We start from the raw sequence: 8022 nt of genomic DNA, 5'->3' as shown, positions 1-8022 counted from the left end.
TGTGTGTGTGTGTGTGACTCGACAGACCTTAGTGTGTGTGTGTGTGTGTGAGAGAGAGAGGTCCTCCTCCAGAATTCGGCTCGTTTAGGCGTTTCTGCAGAGAGAGGAACCTTTAGCGCCGCTCCAGACTCACTCGCGCTCTTCGCTTGGAGGCCCAGAGACCACAGTGATGTAAAATCTGCTCCTCATCTGTGTCTGACATTCCTCAGAGCAGACGGGGCGCTTTATTATCAGCGCTTGGGGTCGGGTCAAAGCCCAGCAGAACAACCACTCATCCTATATCACAATATATCACAATATATGACATGACAGCTGAACTAATCTGTCCAGTGATGTGTGAAAATCTGGAACCCGAGGGTGCAAAACTATCTACATATTGAGAAAATCTCCTTAAAGTCGTTCAAAAGAAGTCGTCAGCAATGCATATCACTACTAATAATACACTCATGATATACCTGTGTGTGCGTGCGTGTGCGTGCGTGCGTGCGTGCGCGCGTGCGTGTGCGCGTGTGCGCGTGTGCGTGTGCGTGTGTGCGTGTGTGTGTGTGTGTGTGTGTGTGTGTGTGTGTGTGTGTGTGTGTAGTGATCCCAGCTCTGGCAGGAAGGAAGGGTGTTTCCAGCTGAGATTTCCTGTCTTGCTCTGACTAACTCTACACACACACACAGGCACACACACGCAAACACACACACACAGGCATGTTTTTTGTGACATATGAGGACACAAATGTGTGTAATGCCATGGGTATGACACAGGTATTACAGGAGAGGGTGAAATATGAGGACATTACCCATGGCCCCACTTTACAAAAGGCTTATAAATCACACAGGAGGAGTTTTTATGAGAAAGTACAAATGCAGAATGTTTCCTGTGATGGGTAGGTTGAATGCGGCTGTACATCATGAGCGTTTTTAAACTCACCGATGAATGCGGTTGTTCATCATGAGTGTTGTTAAACTCTCCGCTGAATGCGGTTGTTCATCATGAGCGTTGTTAAATTCACCGCTGAATGCGGTTGTTCATCATGAGCGTTGTTAAACTCACCGCTGCATGCGGTTGTACATCATGAGCGTTGTTAAACTCACCGCTCAATGCGGTTGTACATCATGAGCGTTGTTAAACTCACCGCTCAATGCGATTGTACATCATGAGTGTTGTTAAACTCACCGCTGCATGCATGCTTAAACTCACCGCTGAATGCGGTTGGACATCATGTGCGTTGTTAAACTCACCGCTGCATGCGGTTGTACATCATGAGCGTTGTTAAACTCACCGCTCAATGCGGTTGTACATCATGAGCGTTGTTAAACTCACCGCTGAATGCGGTTGTACATCATGAGCGTTGTTAAACTCACCGCTCAATGCGATTGTACATCATGAGTGTTGTTAAACTCACCGCTGCATGCATGCTTAAACTCACCACTGAATGCGGTTGGACATCATGTGCGTTGTTAAACTCACCGCTGAATGCGGTTGGACATCATGAGGGTTTTAAACATCAAAAACCAGTTGGAGCGGCAGATAAAAATGATCACCATTTGACTCGCCCTGACATAAATATTTTTTTGTAGCGTATTACTTTTTATTTTTCTTGATTGTACTGTCAACCCATAAGGCAGACAATGTGTTGCGGACCCAAGACGTCCCATTCCAGCGCCGTTGAATTCTGTAGAAGACTATCAGACTCAAGGTACAGCCATTGCGTTCAGCAGCGAGGCCGGTCCCGTGACCGTGCGTCGGCGGTTTGAGGAGGAGCGGGACTGTGCTGGACGATGAGTTCAGGTCTCAGATGAGATGATGATAGCTGAGCTCATCACTTCTGCTTCTCATGTCTTCATCCTGCTGCCGTTACTGTGATTTAATGAATGATTAAATGTGACTCTCGTTGATCTTCTGAACACAGATGAAGATATTTGAGATGAAATGGACAGATTTCTGTCCTCCATTGACAGGCTAAGCAACTTCAGACGCTCATAAAGAGGAACGGATCCGTACGGATGGAGCGGATTATCCCGATGTTCTGAAGAGACTCCATGGCTTTATATGAGGAAGGAGACTCCTCCTGTGTGATTTATAAGCCTTTTGTAAAGTGGGGCCATGGGTAATGTCCTCATATTTCACCCTCTCCTGTAATACCTGTGTCATACCCATGGCATTATACACATTTGAGTCCTCATATGTCACAAAAACATGCCCACACACACACACACACACACACACACACACACACACACACAGTCTCAGCTGCACATTCTTCAGCGGTAAGTTCAGCGCTGTGTGGATCAGTGAAGCTCAGCTGTGATGAGATTGGGTCGGGTTACATCGGGCCTGTAAGCTGATACTATAGAGACACTGTGTGTGTGTGTATGTGTGTGTGTGTGTGTGTGTGTGTGTGTGTGTGTGTGTGTGTGTGTGTGTGTGTGTGTGTGTGTGTGTGTGTGTGAGAGAGAGAGAGAGAGAGAGAGAGAGAGAGAGAGAGAGAGAGAGAGAGAGAGAGAGAGAGAGAGATGTAGGCAAAGGATACAACCAGCACATGCTGTGGAGAGAACATCAGATGGTGAGACACCGAGGCTGGCACTATTGTCTTCCTCAGAGTCTTTCAGTGTGTGTGTGTGTGTGTGTGTGTGTGTGTGTGTGTGTGTGTGTGTGTGTGTGTGTGTGTGTGTGTGTGTGTGTGTGTGTGTATGAGATCTTGATAGCGTTGTCTGTTGTGATCTGGATCGCCCGTTTCCTAAATAAAAGCAAACGATCTCAGCAGTCTGCCTTTATAACTCTTAAAAGTGGAAAAAAGTGGCGATTGCTGTTTTATTTTGTATTAATGGCGTAAACGGCTTCCATATGATAATAATCATCATTATTTCCAGAATAAAGTTGAAGGGATTAGTATTTTATTGTTTGTTGTTTTAAATAATTTCATTGCAATACATTTACACAAATCAGGCATAACATTATGACTAATATTGTGTTGGTGTGGTTATCTGGCACCAAGATGTTAGCAGCAGATCCTTTAAGTCCGCCCGCGTGCCTTCTTCCCATAGTGCGTCCTGGGGCCATGTGTTCCCCAGGTAAGCCACACACACGGCGGGCTTCATTCCAGTAGATGTTGTAGTCATATTGTGTAGTTGCTCAGAGTCGGTTGTATAATAACGCAATGAAACATGACGAATTGTGTGACAGAAGTTTTGTCTTGCGCGCATGTCGTCAAACTGATGAAGATTTTTTCTTCATCTGCAGCGTGTTGATCTGTCTCGGCCACCGTAGATGTGTTTTATTAGACTCTGTTCGGATCATTGATGGACAGAAACGAATGATTGTTCTCCAGCTCAACACAGTTAGTCTTATTGTTTAAATCTGCTGTCGTTGATTTACCGCTCAGAGTGCCGTGTGTTACCGCCTGATATGATCTCGCTCACCGCAGTGTCAACAAGAGTCTCATAGCAGCATTATAACATCACTTTAACACACACCAAACACACACACACACGTGTGTGAGAGGATAAAACAGTGCTGCGTTACACACACACACACACACACACACAGGAAACATTCTGCATTTTTACTTTCTCACTAAAACTCCTCCTGTGCGATTTATAAGCCTTTTGTAAAGTGGGGCCATGGGTAATGTCCTCATATTTCACCCTCTCCTGTAATACCTGTGTCATACCCATGGCATTATACACATTTGGGTCCTCATATGTCACAAACAAGCCCACACACACACACACACACACACACACACACGAGTGGCAGAATAAAAGCTCCGCCCACTCAAGACACGCCTCTGTGTTGAGTAAGAGACGGAAAATTACATACTGTGCCTTTAAGTTATTTCTCTGCATTAAAGCAAAGTAAAAACACAAGTTACTGATCATATCGTTTTACAGAGTAGATCATTCTCCGTCCTCAGAGTTAGTGGAGCAGACGTGTCTCTCAGACTGCTGTGACATTACACACACTGACCACGAGTACATATTAGCTTACTAGTGTCAAATTATTGCTCATGCACTCTTCATTATGTGTCAATGTGTGAAGATGTGTGTGTGAGCGGTTTTTCAATTGGGGGACGCTTTGGCAGAGCTGGACCGTAACCGCTCATTTACTCGAGTCCTGTACTGAAGTTCACTGTTTGAGTCTCTGTGCTTTACTGGAGTATTATTTTTTCTGTAATCTTCTGACTTTAACTTCACTCCATCTGAAAGACAAATATCGTCCTCTTTACTCCACTACATTTCTATCAAGGTCCTCGAAGTGGAAAGTCGTTGCTGTCGCAGCTTTGAAAGTCAGTGATGATTTTTTTCTTCTTTAAAAGGTGTTTGGGTTTTTGCAGAAAGCCTTTCAGGAATCACTCTTGTAGAGTCTCGTGAAGTTCAATGATTTCACAGCATTTATTAAACACTGATTTATAGTTTAGAGCAAAATGACGGAAGAAGACGGATGTCCAAATGCTCATTTAGTGGAGGATTCACATAAACAAAGTTGATTCTGTCTTCAGTGAAGGTGAAAGTAAAAATACTCCACTACTGCCTCTGCTGAAAGCTCATTTATTAACAAACGTCTATAATTCCTCGGTTTAGCTATTTTCTGGTGGGGTTGTTTTATGTTGTCTCTTCTTTGTTGTATTTTTTGTGTTCAGCTCTTGTTTTCACGGCCTACCCTTTCTACATGTTTGTGTCGTCCACTCATCTAACGTGTGTGTGCTCCACATCTGTGCACTCCACGCCTGCACGAGTCTCAGCTCACGGCTCAGTTATGGAAACCAAATGTTTTGTGGTAATTGTGACATGTGGAGATCAGATGCATGTATGACACCCTCACAGGCGTGTGCATCTAACACACTCCTGATGTTTATAGTCCTCTGTGTTCCTGATCGTCAATAATAACTACGCATTATACTGTATTTTTAAGAGGTTTATTCTGCTTGGGGAAAAAATAACCTTAAGTGTGCTTTCTTTAAAAAAAAACTGTGTTTGCAGGTAATATACTGAAATAAAATACCACTTAAGAGTTCTTAACACACTTTTAAAAGTGCACTGTAATAATGTCAAATTAACAAATTGGTCCTCAGAGTTGATGTGTGTGAAGCAGGTGTAGTGGACAGCACATTCCAGGGCCCAGTTTATGGCCGGGCCCCTCTTTGCCCATAACAGTGGACAAAGGTTTGCTCCATTTTGATTGGATCTTGTTGGACTAGCACAAACAAGATGTCCAACCCATCAGATAAAGATGCTTGGACACCATCCAGACACCTCTTTGAGGGCAGGAAGAAGACCTCTAGTTCCAAGCCCAGGAAGGACAGGACTTCTCATTGGTCCACATGCAGTTTCTGCCCTTCACCCATCTAGAGATGGATCCCTAATGACCTGATTTGTGACGGCCATAAACATTCCTCGGGACTTCAGCAGTAGTGGGTGAAACAAAGAAAGACCAAAACTGATCCATCCAAATCCATTCACAACTATGTTTGGAAACCTTAAGACTGGTGTAAACTACACACATCCATCTCATACTTATTCAGAGAAATAAGTATTCTCAGTGACAGCTATTTGTAATGCAACATCTTCCACAAATTCAGCTGTTAATGAACAAATGAATGAACACATGACAGTTCAATCTTTTTCCATCATGTTTGGTGTCTATTTGTTTACTATATTGCCAAGGGTATTCTGATGGTGGTTTGGAAAGTGAGAAATGCATTGATGAACTTTAAAGACCCTTTAAAGACTTCTAACTGTGTACAGTATGCAAATGAGTTCTGCAGGGGAAAGAAGGGTGGGCCACACTGTGTGCCCCCTCTGATGCCAGCAGCCAATAGCAACACTGGAATGAAGAAGCGCCAAATTGCAATCTCCTCCTATTCGGAAAAGGATAAAGGTACCCTTTCAATAGACACTCCTTGTTCTGAGTCTGTCCCTTGAGGATTAGACTGTGACAGAGCAACCAGGTTCTGAGTCTCCACATCCGAGAGACAAACAGTTCACCAAGTTCTGAGTCTGTCCGCCGAGGATTAGACTGTGACAGAGCAACCAAGTTCTGAGCCTCTGGTTTAACCAGAGAGACAACACAAGATCCGAGGATCTGAATCTACAGCTTGTGAGGCAGCAACAGATACGACAACGTTCTGAGCCTCCAGCCTGTGAGGAAAGAGACATTAACCAACACTACGTTCAGAGTTTTAGTCCAGCGAGACGACTACAGCACGTCCAGAGTCTCCATGCTAAAGAGATCAGAGCAGATTGACCAACTTCTGAGTGTCTGGTCCAAAGAGGCAGAAGACACACAGAGACATTTGCAACAAGGTTAAGCTCAGGAGAGCAAACCTTCACTTCAAGGTTCCTTCATCTGCGTGTTCCAGATTAAGGACCTTCTGCACCTACTTCAGGGCCTCATCTGCGTGTTCCAGATTTTAGGACCCTTTGGTGCCCCAGGAGATCAGCATCCCACAGATCTTCGTGTTCAAGGCTGTTGAAACAGATTCCAGCTCCTTTCTTCACTGCACTGTCTCCCAGCAAAACCATTGGAAGAAGTCATCACCATCGGACTGCTTACTCAACCACGTGGAACGTAAATATCACTTAACCAAACCTCTTTCTAGAGACCTTGGCATTGTTGTATATTATCAGTATATGATTTTCTAATTTACATTAGACGTAATATAACTGATGCTAGTTCATAACAAATAATCTTTCGTTTATTTGTTTGATACATAATAAGGTTCTTCACCTTAATTTCAGAGAAACAACAGTTTATCTTTCCATAAGATAACGTAACTCTTCTATAGCCACACTTAACTTACTCACATGTATTTTATGCATTTTACACACTTTATTCCTTTATCATTCATTGTATTCATTTAGTAGTTGTGTTAATTGTTCTGTTTATCTTTTGTTAATAAAATCTATTTTGTTACAATTGTGTCTTCCTTGTGCTGATAAAGCAGAAAAGGCTCTACAAGTTAGAAATCTCACCAATCTTTCAGATAAATCAGCTGACCAACTCTTCCCCCTTTACATTCATTATAAATGACTGGGCAGCCTCCTGTGCGGAGTGTTCTCATACAGCCAAGGCAAAAGGCCTTGACTAGTGTCCCAAACTAAGAGGGGGGAAGGTGGTCATCTGATGTACTCATAACCACACCTTAAGTGACGTGTGATCCAAAATTCACAACGTCAGCGGTGAAGTGAGTACCAATCACTACCTTACTTAGTGTCCTTGGGTGGACAAAAGTAAAAATCACTACACAGGAGAAATGGGCAAGCGTAAGGATTTGAGCGAGTTTGGCCAGATTGTGACGGCTAGACGACTGGGTCAGAGCATCTCCAAAACTGCAGCTCTTGTGGGCTGTTCCCGGTCTGCAGTGGTCAGTATCTATCAAAAGTGCTCCAAGGAAGGACCAGTGGAGAACCGGCCACAGGGTCATGGGCGGCCAAGGCTCATTGATGACCGTGGGGAGCGAAGGCTGGCCCGTGGGGTCCGATCAAACAGACCAGCTACTGGAGCTCAAACTGCTCCAGAAGTTAATGCTGGTTCTGATAGAAAGCTGTCAGAATACACAGAGCAGCTCAGTTTGAGGCGTATGGGGCGGCATAGGGTGACCTCTGACCAACAGTGGCACGTGAGCATCAGAACTGGACCACGGAGCAATGGAAGAAGGTGGCCTGGTCTGAGGAATCACGTGTTCTTCTACATCACGTGGATGGCCGGGTGTGTGTGTGTGTGTGTGTGTGGCTTACCTGGGGAACACATGGCCCCAGGATGCACTATGGGAAGAAGGCGAGCCGGCGGAGGCAGAGTGATGCTCTGGTGAGGAAGAAAGAGAGATCATGACACTGGGAAAAAAAACAGATATGAAATCCTAATGTTGTGTAAAGATCCACAGAAAGTAGAAGGACATCAGGAGAGAGAAAGGGATGTGCAGAAGAGGAGAGAACGGGGGCAGAGACCAAAATAGGCTGTTGCAGTGTGACTAAGACACTAATTACAGTGGAACAGCATTCTAACATACAGTAATGAGAGAGAGAGAGAGA

The sequence above is a fragment of the Pseudorasbora parva genome, chromosome 16 (assembly GCF_024679245.1).
Source record: "Pseudorasbora parva isolate DD20220531a chromosome 16, ASM2467924v1, whole genome shotgun sequence".
Lineage (NCBI taxonomy): Eukaryota > Metazoa > Chordata > Actinopteri > Cypriniformes > Gobionidae > Pseudorasbora > Pseudorasbora parva.
This window is presented reverse-complemented; position numbering follows the sequence as displayed.